General features: G+C 40.5%; 1 protein-coding gene across 22 annotated transcripts in view; it reads right to left on the bottom strand.

Annotated features, from left to right (window-relative positions):
• Positions 1–4081, bottom strand: part of Ppfibp1 (PPFIB scaffold protein 1) — a 288979-nt gene extending 284898 nt beyond the window's left edge. For 18 of the 22 annotated variants that reach the window (XM_077109302.1, XM_077109318.1, XM_077109304.1 and 15 more), the window contains exon 1: positions 3871–4081. The gene's annotated coding sequence lies outside the window, so the exon portion shown is untranslated. Of the gene's footprint in view, positions 1–537; positions 607–2728; positions 2876–3870 lie in introns of all 22 variants that reach the window. The other 4 variants (XM_077109298.1, XM_077109309.1, XM_077109297.1 and 1 more) reach the window with 2 other exon arrangements.
• Positions 4082–15688: the final 11607 nt, after the last annotated feature.

The following is a 15688-nucleotide window of genomic DNA, read 5'->3' as shown; positions in this document are numbered from 1 at the left end:
CAAATACTCTAGGAATAAGCATACCTGCTTCCCTAAACTTGTGTGTTTTTATGTCCAGTGTTTGATTTCCCTAAATTAAAGGGGAGGTAAATATGCCTAAACCTACTCTAGAGTTCAGAGGATGTCCAAGAAATCTACAGTCAGTCCCAAACATTATAGTACTTGATCTTCCTCCTACACCACCCATATTTAAGCTATGAGCCTTTGCCAGCATGACTGATACTCAATGCAATTTGAGTCTGTACAGTTCCTTCAGTCACGGACATTTTTAGGTGTACCACTGTACAAAAACCACCAAATGGTCTTTCTATTCTCAACCCTTTACACTTGCCAACAAAAACAAGGATGTGCATATGTGCCAGTCAAAACATGAGTCACACCACGTTCCAGGGAGACTCATAACCCAAGCGCAGTCGCAAACTGTGACAACACACCCACCTGGACCACTCAGAGTCCAAGCCCACATTTCAGAAATAGAAAAGTACAGAGTGCTACATGTTTAACTCAGACCCTCCCTTCTCCCCCCCAGTTACCTACCAAGTGTGCAAACTTTAAACTTCTGGAAGAGCCCATTTCTTAGATTCCAGCTGTTTGGTGTTTCAGTTCCTTTAAGGTAGGGGAAAAAAATACTGAAGTAACAGAAACCCTCACCATTTGGCTTTCTGAAACATCAACATTTAATGCCAAACTTACATCAATAATTATTGTATTTAAAATATTTTTTAAATATTTGTATTTTGTAGAGTGAGTTAACTCAAATTAGTTTTGGTTTTTTTTGTTTGTTTGTTTTTTGTTTCTTTGAGCCATGAGTTCCATTAATAAAGCATCAACTTCTGTGATATATGTGACAATACAGGTTCTGACACATACTACAATAAGTGTGAGAAATAAATGACATAAAATACTACAGATGAGAAAACTGCATCAGCCTGTGGCAGTTTTGGGGTAGTGTCAGTTTCTGGACAGTTTGATGATTGATTTAATTGTGAAATTATCAGCTTTTAATTGAACAGAACCGCTAGTCAAAGGACAAACACATTGTTCTTTATTTCCAAACAATGCCAAGCATCAAAATGTGACACTAGCCTTAACAGCTTTGAATCTCTTGTTTAAACCCATCTCATATAACAACTATGGCTCCCTGCAAGATTTCATAATTAGCTGCACAACTGTGATATTTTCTTAATTCAAAACTGATAGAACTTTCTAGGGTAATCTCTGGATTATACAATGCATCTTGCCCATGCTTTCATTTGAGGTGACATATGAATGAATATGCTCTAGTTAACTCATTCATTTGTTGTTTTGAGAAGGTAATCCAAATCAGGTCAGAGACATGTACTAATATTTCTGAAAAGTCAGAATGTTGAATGAGGTCTTCTTTCAGTCAGCAGTTCAAAAACACTATATTCTGAGACAAGGTACCTTTAAAAATGGAAGATGAGAAACTCAAAAATTAATTTTAATATAACAAACTGTCAACAAAAGTCACTACAAAAACAAATATTTCATGTCATGGATAAGATAGATTTTTTTAAAAAATAATAAATCAGTAACAGGGAAATAATCTTGTACTGATTTATCTCATGCTGGTACAAAGAGTGACAAAAAGACCACATAGTTGACTAAATCCCCCTCATTGAACTTGTTCCCAAGAACTGTCTGATACCCTGTGATTAGGCGTTATTGATCTGAAACTACAGTGTGGCCTGGATTTCAAGTCCACACTTGTTCATTAAGGCCGGTTGACCCTAATTTTTAAAGTACACTGGAACAATATTAGCTGTTTATCAAAAGGAATTTAACCAAACCCTGATCCTACCTTTGTCAATAATGCAAACTTTTTTTTAAACATTGTCCTTTAGAATACCATGTTATACTGTACCACATCTGTCCCTATAAACATGGATGGAGAAAGAAAAATAAGGTAAAATGACTGTTATTACAAACTCTGTGAATCAAATTTAGAGCCATGAAATATTCAAGTCCCTAAACTGAGACTAGCTTCTTGGAAAGAAAGTGTAAATCTGAATTTGGCGCATGAAGATAATATCCTAAAGATACTTTTTGCTTGCCTGTCTAGTTTTTGCAGCTCCATCTTTTGGTAATATAAGCTGCAGTTTGAATATTCTAATCAACCAAAGTAGGGAGAGCTCACTTTAGCCCACAAGAATTCCACATCTTTCCTACTGAAAAAAACAAACTGGAAAATTCAGTACATTTTCCATACATAGAACATAAACAGAAAAATCTTATTCACCATTATTTCTGAGCCATTAGCAATTTCTGTGTTTCCATCCAAAACACAAACCAAAATTAAAATGTTCTGGTCTTTCCAGTAAAGTGTGCATTCTCTTTTCAAAAAGCCTGCTCTGATCCACCCTGTGCTATTTATTTTTTGTAGGAACTAAGAACAATACACACCCAGGTGTTTTATAAACAACCACAGAACAAAACACAACAAGGTCTTTCTAGCTCTGAAACCTGTCATCTGCTACAAAGACAAGAGAACCATCCATAAAGTCCTCCATCACTACACCTACTGACTTGGGTTTACCAGACCTAACGTGGCTTCTTTTTTTCCCCATCTGCTGGAAATGCCCTTTTGGTCAGAGGCCTGGGAAACAGCTCCTGACTCACAGTGAAGTCCACTCCATTTCCTCCAGACCTGGCAACAGGAGGATCTTCACTACAGAGGACTGCAAGAAAGAAAAGGAAAACTACTCACAAGTCTCAGCCAAAAGAATGAGCCCTGAAGTACTGATAAGCAGCGTTCTGAATCTGTGTGCAGAGTCAACTCTTTTCTTCAAAAAGTCAATCACATTCAGCTAGTGACCTGCACACACAAAATCTCCACGCAGGAAAAAGAATAGGTCTGAAACAGGAAATAAACATCAGAATCACAGTCTTACACTTCTTAAAGTGACTTTTTCCCTCTTGACAGCAAAAGCTTTCCTCTAACTACCATACATAGTCTTTTAAATCAAGTTCTCTCGGCATTGCTGTCTGGGGTTCTTAGTGAAAGCAAGGATTTGATTTGGTCCCACATGTTGAAAACTTCACACGCCGTATAATGAAGAGCTTGTATGCCACGCCTTCCACCACATTTCCCTCTTAAAACTCGCTTATCTTAAAAAAAAAAAAAAAAAAAAAAAAAGATTCCTGAAAACACAACTAACAGCCCTCATCCTTCCGTCTGGTCAGGCAGCCGCAGGAAGCAGATGTGAGGATTCTGGGCGGCCTTCCTAACCCCAGAGGGAGCCCAAAGTTGGGGCAGAGATGCAAGCGAACAGGGGTCAGTTTTAGAGTGTGCCCAAGGAGACCAGTTTTCCCACAGGCTGACAATAAATGCACCCCAAGTCCATTTCTCACATCCTGACCGGATTAGAAAAAAAGATGGAACGATGATCTCTAAGCAAAAGATTGATATTCCTTTACTTAACGTGTAACAACAGGCCACAGGAAGACTGAAGAATTACAAAACTTTTTCCCTCTCAGAAAGCTTAATTATTGAGTCGATGGTTCCTAAGATTTCTGTGGCATTGTTAAGGACCCCCTCGCCCACCCTCACCCACACTTCTCGGACTGGGCTTCTCTGGAATTATTGCGGGAGCAGGGTGCGGGGCCCAGGGACACACACGAGACCCCCGGCGTCCAGCCGTGCGGGCGTTTTCCACACGGAAGCCGCCGCGGCGCCGTAAGGAGTTAAGCCCTACCCCCACCTCCGCCCCCCAAAAGTGCCGGTCCCCTTTGGGAAACAGGAGCGAGCTGGAAAAAGGAAATCGACCCCGGGAAGGGGAGGGGCGGCTGCAGCCGCGCAGCTGTGCCACTCGGCTCGGTGGCCGAGTGAGCGCGGCCAACCGCCCTTACCTGGGGGTGGAGAGCCGCCGGCACTACTTCCAAAAGTTCCGTTCACCGTCGCTCCCAGTTCAAAGCCCCGCCACAGGGCCCCGCCGCAGGCAAGCCGCGTACGACTCCTTCCCCGGCCAGTCCCCACCCTGTCTGCCCTACACCACGTCAGGAATCCGGGCAGGCACCGAGCTGGGAGCTGACATCACTCCCAGCCCCAGGTACCTCCTCCTCCCACCGCCGCCCTCTCTCGTCCCCGCCTGCAGGAATGAGCCAAAGAGCGTCGGCAGCGGGGCGGGGCGGCTGCGCCTGCGCCCCCACTGATTGGGCCGGCGGAGCGTCACTCAGAGGAGTCCACTAATTTTATACATTCCTCGCTGAGCGAGATTGGGCTGGAAGTGGGTGTTGATAGAAAAAAATGCTGCCCTTCCTGCTATCTGTGAGGAACGGAGATAATGGGATGGCGAAGAACCTGGCGAGCCGAGTTTTAAACTTTTTTTTCCCCCCTTGGAGTATTTATTATATTCCAGATCAGAAACGAAACCAACCCACCCAAGCCCCCTTTTTAAGGCAAAACAATTGCCTCTGTGTCACGGGCAAGTACGAGCCCGGCGGCGCGTGGTGCAGAAAATGGCTAGCTTCAAGTCATGCAAATAAAGGAAACGCCAGCTCACCCTCCTGCCTTTTCTTCGTGGGTCTGCTGGGTGTTGCCTCAGAAGAGGAATTCAAAACTTAAAAGCACTTCCAGAGATTGGGAAGAGAATCCCTAGAAACGGCGACCCAGCTCTGGATTGTTAACTGGTGGGTTAATTGACTGATTTTCCTTTTGGCGATGAAAAAAATCACGCCACACAAGCTTCCAAGGCAAATAAGATGGAATCTCCAGAGTAAGAGAAAAAAAAAAAAAAAAAATATATATATATATATATATATATATATACACACACACACACACATATGTATATTATTTACCTTTTTAAGGACCTTAAGACTGCTGTTTGAACGCACAACTGAAAAGGGGTAAAGGGGAGAAACCTCACAATTGAGTTCAACAAACCACAGGAGAATAATTACTGTTGAATGGAACCAATTGCATTGGCTGAGCTATCATTAAGAATTAACTAACATTTACCCTTGGCGGATATTTTCCTGTGTAATTCCCTTGGCTGAGAAAACAAAGATTCTCAGACCACGTTCTTTCAGTTTATCCAAGGCAGAAACGAATGTTGAAAAGTGGCTCTATTTATATAGGATATAGGTAGCATATTATCCATCATCTTCTAGAAATGCAGTGAATTAATTATTGATTTTCTGTTGCTTTTTATTGTTTTGTGATTGATGACTGGTCATCCATTTCACCAGTCTGTCAAAATTTGCAGATGTGCCGAGTCCAGCATTGTGTTATATTTAATCATCACAACCATCCTGTGTTTATACACACGTGTTTGTACTCCACATGCTTTCAAACACTGTAATGCTATTTAAAAAAAAAAAACCCACAGGTTTGAGCTACCGCTTTCACACCTACTTTATATTATTACCATTGTGTTATTTGTCTTACACTATTTCAAACTTCTCACTTGTATTCCTGATTCCATTCCCCACCCACCCAACTCTAATTCTTTCTCTGCACCACTACTAGCTATAAGGAATGGAAGTGGGGTGTTCCTCAGGGCTCCTTTTCCCTGCAATTCTCAGGTTGGCTCTTAAAACTCCCTAATCTGGCTTCTAATTAAATTCCCACCTTATCTACTACATCACTCCTGGGAACCCCTCTGCTGCAATCAAATCTGTCTCTCACAGATCTTCACTTGTTTCTCATCTTTTGGCATAACTGGAATCCCCACTCTTCTCTCAAAGCTTAATTAAATTAAAGTCTTTGTCCTCTGCCAAGATTTGGCTGTGCTACGATGAACAAGAATAGGGAGTGTGTCGTTTGCACAGCTTTGCTACTGAGGTCAGTAACTTTGGGCAAGTCACTGAAATTAAACTTCAGTTACCTCCTCTTTAAAATGTGGCTGACAATACCTATGTCAGAGGTTTTTATAAGGATAATTGAGATTGTACAGATGTTTAAATATGTGGTTTTACATGTCCAGTTAAATACATTTCCTGCCTTCCTGTTGAATACATTTCTTGCTTTCTGAAGAGTAAGCTCCATGGTTCATTCCTCTTTGTGTTCCTTATAGTCAATTCAAGGAAAAGGCTTGATTAATATTTAGGGCCCCAGGAAATATATATTCATATCATTTCTTTCCCCCTTCCGTTCCTTTCATTTTTTTTAGCACAACTTTTCATTTCTCTTGTTGTACAGGATGCAGAATCACACCATTCTTACATCTTAAATGTGCTCTCCTTCCAAATAATCCCTTGACCAAAAACTTCAACCTTGATTTCTTCAAGCCCCCCCTCCTTCACACCCTCACCTCCCCACAGCTCCCCTATCCTCTATCTCTACTTGAATCAGAGCCCTTCCCTCCCCCTACTCACCCACCCACCATTTATTTAACAACCCTTAACTCAGACACCTTCTGAATCTACAATTCAACCTCTCTCTGCCACTCATCTTTCCTCCTCTAAGTCGGAGTTGCACTTGTCTGTCAGTGCCCATTACCTGCCTTGCTCCCCAGATGCCTTCAAACAGTGTCTGGCCATGGCCATTCCTCCAGCCCTAGAAATAGATTGGCTGCCTCTAGGCTCAAGTTCTTCCAAATTACTGCTGAACACAGGAGATGGGGGAGGGAATGTCCACCCCCGTAGGGATGGCAGGATAGAATAACAGGAAGTTGCCTCCCATCCCCTCTGCAGCTGGAATGATAACAGCTGCCATCGGAATCCAGAAAACAAAAGACTCCAGAGGAGAGCTGAAAACCGGCCAGGTCTGGAGCAGCAGTGTTCAAACCAGGGATTACCCGAGAAAGGGAAGATTTCAGCCACCTCTCCTACCCCACCACAGCCCATTTTAACCACTGACAGCTGCTTTCCTTTTTTTTTAATTTGTTAATTTTTTTCATGTGGTGGTGGGGATTGAACTCAATGTCTCACGCATGCTAGGCAAGCGCTCTACTACTGAGCTACAACCCCAGCCCTGTTAATCATTTAGGCTTCATTATAAGATTTTATTTTTTAAAAAAGAATCTAACAAATACATTTAAATAACTGGCGTATGGTGTCTTGGGAAAACTCCAGAGGATCAGGACACTGCAACAGAAGCAAAAACAGATGGCAGATGGGCAGGAACCTAGGACTTACCCACTATCCTGGCTCTTAGCTCACTTAATGAAAATGTCCCCTTTACAATATCTATGGTTTCAACATTAATTAGGTCTAGGTAACTATTTTCTGCCTAGCTATTCTGATGATCAACCTTCCCTTTGGTACCCATGAACATTACCAGATATTATCATCACTATTGGGGATGGGGCACAACCAAAGCAGCAGAAATTCTGCAGGGAAGAGTCCTAAAAGTCTTCTGATGCAACCCCTATTGGTTGCAAGAACTCCTTCTACAGCATTCCTGACAGGTGGCCTGCAGCCCCTGCTTGAATTTCCCTGGCAACAGGAACACACAAACTAGGTAAGCAGCCCACTGTTGAAGATCTTTCTCCAGTTGAGCCAGATGCTGTTTTTGACTTTTCTCCCAAAAGGTCTCCACCTTGTTTTAATCCTTCAACCATCCTGTAAAGTGAATGTTACTAGCAGCATTGTAACATACTGACTCAAAGGCACAGCAAGATTGTGTAAATGGATTGCTTTAGAACACCGGGAACTGGGATTGAAACCAAGGTCTGCTAGACTCCCAAGCTATTTTTCCTTTCCATATCTAAAACATTGTTTGTCCATGATTTACCCTCTATTAGTTCTGCCCTCTGGAGTAACAAAGACCAAGCTGAGTCTTCAGCTTGTTTTGAAACAGAAATATGTTCCAAAAGCAGGCCTGAGGGCACCTTTCCTACTTAGTTTGTTTAGATGCAGACTCCAAGAAACGGCTGCCCTAATCATCATGCCTGCCTGGTCTTCTCAGGCTTCCAGGTGCAGCTATCTAAAACACAGCTTGGTCACTCTTGACTTTAGTAAGGCATAAAACCTAGACTTTCTTGACTAACATCCAAGAGCCTTTACATCCTGGCCCCCCACTTAGCTCTCTGAACTAAGCTTCTTTGTCGGTCCACACCACACAGACTGCACGACCTGAATTCCTTTACACCTGTATTCCCTAATCAGATATCCTCAGTTATGAATGATTTTTGCAGGTTTCTATTCAAATCCATCTCCCATAGTTGTTACAAGGATCTGACCAGATGTCATAGACAAGAGCATATTGCCTGACACATAATAGATCATGATAAACATATTTCTTTTTCTTGTGACATAAAACAACTGTACTATTATTGTTATAGATGGCTTATATCCTTCACTGACTATAAGTCCCTTATAGTCCTTGAGGGTAGAACACTAGGTCCTTTCACCTTTACATCCTTTATGATAGATTCTTTTTTGTCCTATAGATATTCAATAAAAAATTCACTGAATGAATAAGTGAATGCTGTTGTTTGCTTTAAACTCCTAACCTGCTATGGCTAGGTCTTTAGAAATTGAATAACTTGACTGGACTGATAATGAAGGATTTTGCATCCTCCTGCTGTTCTGATCCCAGGCATATTGCCAACACAGACTGGGCTAAACACATGGTATAAGTCATGAACCAAGTCTACATGAAGCATCATTGTTTTAGAATTCTTTCTAAAGGAAGTTTTTGCTTGTTCTGATTGTAAGCATGGCATTGGTGACAACCTAGATACTATTTTAATATCTTTTAGCTGAATACCAAATCATTATTCAACTATTACCAAACATCATTTACGAATCCAGCCCTCCTTCTGCCTATTGAGACAGGTTAGAAATAGGTACACATCTTGCTCCACAGGGAGAGACTTATTTTAATCACTTTTTCCTTACAACCCAAGGTTATTCTCTGATTGCCCACCAGATAAATCAAAAAAACCTAGTTTCATTCAACTTACCCATCTCATTAATCCATTTATAAGTTTTTTTAATTAATTAAAACTAAGAATGATCTCTTTTCATGATCTTTGATTAATGTGCAATTAATAGCTAAGTTAAACAAATTAAATTCTCTTAAACAATTAACCCCATTACAAATTTAGTTAATTAAATTTTCTAAAAAATATGTTAGGTGCAGTGGCAAGCTCTTGTAGTCCCAGTTACTGGGGAGGCTGAGGAAGGGGGATCACTTGAATCCAGGAGTTTGAGGCCAACCTTGGCAACAGAGCAAGTCCCTGTCTCAACAAAAAGTTAGGTTCCTATAATCTGACAGAGGTACCCAAAGAGTATGCCAGCCTTTTTAATATAGAGAAGCAATTCCTGTTTTCTAGTCCATGCAGAGATCTGCACAGCATTCATCCCCAGCAGGCCCAGTCTTTCCCCCAAACTGTCAGGCCTTTCCAAGGCTGCCATCCTTCCTCCCAGCATGCATTATGGACAACCTCTTTAGGGTTCTCAGAAACATGCTCAATCAACAACAGAGCATTATTCATAACCAGTAACTCCCCCTTTGATTTTTCACAAGCCACAATATTAAGTAAGGCTCATGTTTCAAATAATATTTCATGGTTCACTACTAATCAAAATTTATCCAATTCGACATTGTGGTGCATGCCATTCCCTGGACCAGTGCCATACGTGATTCCCAGTCCTCAGATTGATTCATTAATTTCTACCCCGCTCACCTTTTCACCTGGACAATCATTAATTTACTGTTTCTTTATTTAGTCTCTCCTAATCCTTAACTGGAATTCTTCCACTTAACTAGAATTTACATTTTAAAGTGGCATTTCAATCCACAAACTTTTGTCTAAAAGGACTAAGGAATGAATTTTAGCTAAAAACAGATGTAAGATGAGAATTGAACAACTGTTTTAGATAAATGTTTTCACTCAAGGAATTTCCCTGGCAAGTTGAAACAAGTTGCTGATAAATAAATCTTTAGGCTGAAGTGCCTATCTCCCAAGTCCTGTAACAGTTGGATTTTCTGCTGCCTTCCCTTGCCCCTCCAGATTCTATCTTCAGAAAAACTTTTCTATAGAAGGATGCTGACTCTATGGCATTTCAATTGCCAGATAATTAATATTCTGGTTTGTTAAACTAGCCAGAGTATTAAGGAAACAAAGACAAAGTGTCCCAACTATCCTTCAGTATGTCTGTCTTTTAAGTGAATTAAACCTCTTTACCTCTATTTCACCTGAGATAATTTCCATTTGACTCTATATTGCTTGAATCCTAAATGAGATATTGTGTAACAGCAAGAGAAGTACTCTTTACATTTCAAGATGCCATTTCCGGAGAAAAAAATATCATCACCCATTACTGACGAAATAAAGTGTAAGAAATAGCACCTCTCCTTTGGTAAAATTAAATATAAAGTATGTGCTCTAAGCTATACAACCTAGCATCACTTGATATTTTTTGAGCTTCAGTTTCTCCATCATAAATGGGTGGCAATAGTACAAAAGCGTGTCTTAAATAGGAGCCATGAAAGTTGGATGTTGCTTCCCGCCATGGCCTCCTCCTAACAGAGTCTGAAATGGTTCTCTGCACAGGATTCCTCAGCTAACATGCTGAGACCCTTGCCACCTTCCATAGTACTGATTGGACCATGGGCTCTCATCACATTCAAAGACAATCCAATATAACCTTGCCAACAGCCTAGGGCAGGAAAGATAGGAACTCTGGCGGAAATCCACACTGACTAGTCACTAGCTGGCCCAATGAAATCTTCTCTCAAGATATTAAAAGTGAGACCCAGAAAGCCTTATGATAGAGAAGAGCAGAAGCAAAGGGGCACAGAGAATAAAAGCAATAAATGGAAGCATGCATGAGAAGGTAGAAAATGAGATCAACAGAAAGTTATCAGGGCTGTGGTGTAGCTCAGTGGTAAAGCATTTGCCTAGCATGCATGAGGGCTTTGGTTCTATGCCCAGCACTATTTTTAAAAATCTAAATAAATAAAATAAACAAAAGTATCCAGTAACTGAAGTAAAACAATAAAACTGAAAGGGGCAGATGCTAACAGTCACATATAGAAGAGGTAGTAATCAGATGTCTTGTAGATATCATGGGGGTAGTAGACAGCTAGTATCTGCTGAAGTAATCGAAAATGTAACAATAATAAAAATGATGAAAGCAAATTCCAATTTCTGTGTGTTGGGTACTGTTTTATTTATTTTGGGGGTTGGATGTCGGGGATTGAACTCAGGGACACTCAACCACTGAGCCACATCCTCAGCCCCTTTTTTTGTGTGTATTTCATTTGGAGACAGGGTCTCACTGAGTTGCTGAGGCTGGCTTTGAACTTTCTATCCTCCTGCCTCAGCCTCCCAAGGCGCTGAGATTACAGGCATGCTCCACCAAGCCCAGTGGTTGCTTACTGTTTTAAATACTTTAAGTGTATAAACTTCAACCATGTGGAGGAGGTCTGTTTCATTTTCTAAAAGAGGAAACAGCCACAGAGAGTTTTCCTAACTTGCCTGAGGACACACAGCTAAGAAGTAGCATGATTCAAGTTTGGCATTAGAGTCTGTGCTGAAAGAGAACCTGAGTTACAAGAAAGATAGATTAGTAGAGTGACTTGAGTCCTCAGTTCTCTTGAGGCCTAGTAGTTTAGTGGCTTCCCGATTTCCTTCATTCTCCAGGTAGTTACACACTAAATCTCTATCACCTGAGATCATCTGACTACCCCCCCCACAATGCCTTCCACTTGAAAGAGCGTAACTAATGCTCCAACTTTAAGTGAGATAATACATGTGAGAGCAATTTACCAGCCCTGAAAGAAATGTACTAGACAAAGTGAAGTGTTTTCTTTTTCATTTTGAGACAAAGTCAAAGTGTTTGAAGTTACTATCTGGTGATGGAGACAGAGTTTATCTCTAACTCATATTTCTTTGTGATGTTACATTACTTTGGGTTAGCCTCAAGCTGTCATGGAGATATATTTGCCTTATACCCTGGGAATTAAGAATATATTAGTTTACAACATGTAATTATCATTGCATATTAATTAAATATCACTATATTAATTACTGACCCTGTCCTACCTCATTCCTTTCCGTAAGCAACTAGAATGAAGAGGCTGTGATTATAGGGGCGATGAACAAAGACCAAAGAAAAGGAGCTTGGAAATTGTTTTATCTTTCTACAGTCTCTCGGCAGCCAGATCACTTTGGGTCTTGAAGGAATATAGATTTATTCTAACTATAATGAAGAAAAAGTCAGGATATAACTCACTATCATCTCTTTCACTAAGAATAAATCCAAATAACTTCCCTCCATAAACCTTGTTTTGCTTTTACTGAGTATATCTGGGAGAGTGACCAGCACTTCAAAGAAAGATGTTGCTTTCTTGTAGATTCATTTGTAAAGTTCTGAGCTTTCCTACCAGAAGGGCAATCAACAAATGCTACCATCGTATTAAGAAAGAAAAGCTGGGCCCATAGATTTAACCCTCCTGTAGGAAAGGTGAATTGCAAATAAATTGCAAAGAAGAACCAGTAAGGTGTGTTCTGATCACTATGCCACAAAATCTGCTGATACCAGTAAAAGATCTAGTTAGAACTTTATGTCATAAACAAAAAATCATCTCCTTGTAATAGTTTGAAAAATTATTAGTGTTGGCATTTTATTCTATTTTGAGAAGGGCCTTTTATCCTAAATGTTCAAACTGCTGGCTTCGAAATGATTTTAGAAAGTAATAAATATGTCAAATAAAATAATCGCCCCTTCCAAAATGCCACTCAGAATCCCCTGACTTTCTCTATCTCCTCATGGGTATCAATCTTATAACCATCTGCTTTATTTGTCCTGTCCCATTTTAGAAATCAGGGTTGTGTTCAGTTGCCTTCTAAAGCTTTATTTATTTATAGAATAAAAGAGTCATGTGTGTGGAAATAATAACACTTTTGTCAGAAAGTCAGGCAACAACACGGAAGCCTGGGATTCAAATGCCACTTGCACTGGGGCATACTTCCTGGGCAGCGGCAGGAGAGGGGGAGGCGGAAAAAGAAATCACTTGCCTTGCAGCAGAGACCCCCAGACTTCAGTCATCAGATGATTTGCATGGCTCACCTGGCAGAATCTCTCAGCTCTTAAAGTCTCTGCTCCCACACCCACCCCACCCCACCCGGCCATAAACACTCTCCATCCCACTGACTAATGGCTCACTGACCGTAAATAGAGAAAAAGAAAACAACTCTTCTTTCCTGTGATCCCAGGACTCAACCCAGGTAAGACAATTAATGTGAAACTTTGAACACCCTTCCTCGTCACCCTTTCATGTCCTCTGAGAGCTTATCTTAGAATCTGATTTAATCTCCCCAACAACCCTAAAAGTAAGTGCCATTATTAGCACCACTTTGCAGATGTGGAAACTGAGGCCTAGAGCAGAGGCAGCTTCCTGGTGAGGGAAGGGTTTGAAGTGTGCAGCTGTTCAGGACCCCTGAGCTTAGAGGGGTTTAACTTGGTTGAATGCTCTGCTATGGCCATCTTGAAATTCTTAACAATCTTTTTAACAAGGGGCTCTACATTTTGTTCTGTGTTCTGTGAATTTTGTCACTTATCCTGCCTGGAAGGGTTAAGTCACCTCCCCAGGGTCCCTGTATCAGATTGCTAGAGTTGCCATATCAAACTTCTATTATTCGAGAGACTTAAACAACATAAATTTATTTTCTCATCATTCTGGAGACTGGAAGTCCAAGATCAAAGGGCTCACAGGATTGCTGTCTTCCAGAGCCTCTCTTTTCAGTTTGTAGATAGTTGCCTTCTGTATCTTTATGTGGTTTTCAGGATGAGGGCCTACAATAATGGCCTCATTATAACTTCATTACTTTTTTTTTTTTTTTTTTTTTTAATGGTACTGGGAATTGAACCCAGGACCTCATACGTCCCCAATTCCTTTTTAATTTTATTTTGAGACAGGTTCTCTCTAAGTTGGCCAGGCTAGTTGGCCTCAAACTTGTGATCCTCCATTCTCCTGAGTAGCTGGGATTGCAGGTTTATACCATGTCTGGTTTAATTTACCTTTCTAAAGACTCTCAAATACAGTCATGTTCTGAGGTACTGGGATTGGGATTTGCACATGTGACTTCGGGGAGGACGCAATTCAGCCATACAAGTTCTACCATCAAGTGGAAGAGCCACTGAAGTTTGTCCCCTTGAGTATTCTCCACTTTCTTTCATGAAATACCCATGTCAACAAGTAAAAGCACCTCTTTTTTTTTTTTTTTTTTTTTTTTTATCTTCATTTAGAGAAGCAGAGGCACAGAAAGGTCAGTTTTGCTACTGTGAACAAAACAATACAGGAAATATGCTAGAATCAGGATAGCACTGAATCTAAATCTCAGCTTGCCTGGCACTGACCCTACTGCGAGCCAGTCCTGCCCTTCACCACCTACATACACAGACACAGCTGCCAGGAACGACAGTCCCTCTACAATTATAGGTTCTTCGGCTGTCTGCCTTTGGTAGATTTCAAAATAGCACAGTTAACTCTGCTTAGAGCCAGGAAAAAAGAAAACATCATGACTCTTCTACTCACAAGTCATACAAAGACACCCCTGTGGACAGAATCCAACACACTCTAGTCCAGGCTCCTTATCTCCTTCTTAGCTGGTTCCAAGCTGCAAGCAGGGAGAAGTGAGTTTGCTGAGATAACCAGGGATTAAGGTAACTCATTTAAATGATAAGACAGGAAACTCATTTCCAATTTGGACATGGATAGTGTTTTAATGTGAAAAGATCTGAAGAATAAACTGAAGACCGGGGAGTGTTACAAGTGGCAAGGAGAGGATGAACAAGGATTCTTTTCTTAAAGAGTTTTTGGTGACAGCTGAGAAGCAGAAGCATTTGTTATGCTTTTGCTCACAAGGACAGTGGGGTGAGAAGGGTGACATCAGAGACAGAGGATGCTTTTCCTAGTCCTGTCTTTGCCACTAATTCTGGGAAAGTTACTTTACCTCTCCAAACCTTCATTTCTTTTATGCAAACTGATGCTTTCAATTCCCACTCTAGCTCTCAAATTCAGCATCACCCATGGGGTATATTAAATATTCTTTGTCCAAATGAGAGAGCATTAGACAGAGTTTTTCACTTAAATTCAGTTCCTATGGCATATGTCACAACTCAGGAGACTGAGGCAGGAAGATCACAAGTTAAGGGTCAGACTGGGGAATTTAACAAGAACTTGTCTCAAAATAAAAAAATAAAAAATGGCTAGGGGTGTGTACTCAGTGGTAGAGCTCTTCTGGGTTCAATCCTCAGTACTGCAAAAAGAAAAAGAAAATTAGTTCCTTGTTGTTGCAATGTAATCGTCTATAATTTATTATTTTAAATTAATTTTCCTTTATGATTTAAAAAATCATACATCTGGGGAAACCAGAGAACAATACCCTGATTGAGGGATCAAAATTCACATCACCATCACAGATATAATACCACTTAGGTAGTACTGAGGCTCAAAATGCATAATCTGATTCTAATCACAAGGAAATGTTCAACAAACCCAAATTGAGGGTCATTCTGTAAAACAATTAGCCTACTGTTTTAAAAAATGTCATGGATATGAACAATAAAAAAGTATTTAAAAAGTCATTCAGTTAAAATATGATTAAAAAATAACAAGTACAATTGTTATGTGTCAATAAAAAAGGAAAAGGGGATCTGACAAGGTACACAATATGATATTGAACTAGATTCTATATGGGTTTTTTTTTTTTTTTTTTTTGGTACTAGGGATTGAACTCAGGGGCACTTGACCATTGAGTCACAT

The sequence above is a fragment of the Callospermophilus lateralis genome, chromosome 4, assembly GCF_048772815.1.
Source record: "Callospermophilus lateralis isolate mCalLat2 chromosome 4, mCalLat2.hap1, whole genome shotgun sequence".
Taxonomy (NCBI): Eukaryota; Metazoa; Chordata; class Mammalia; order Rodentia; family Sciuridae; genus Callospermophilus; species Callospermophilus lateralis.
The sequence above is the reverse complement of the archived record's forward strand: the minus strand, read 5'-3'. Positions and strand labels throughout refer to the sequence as shown.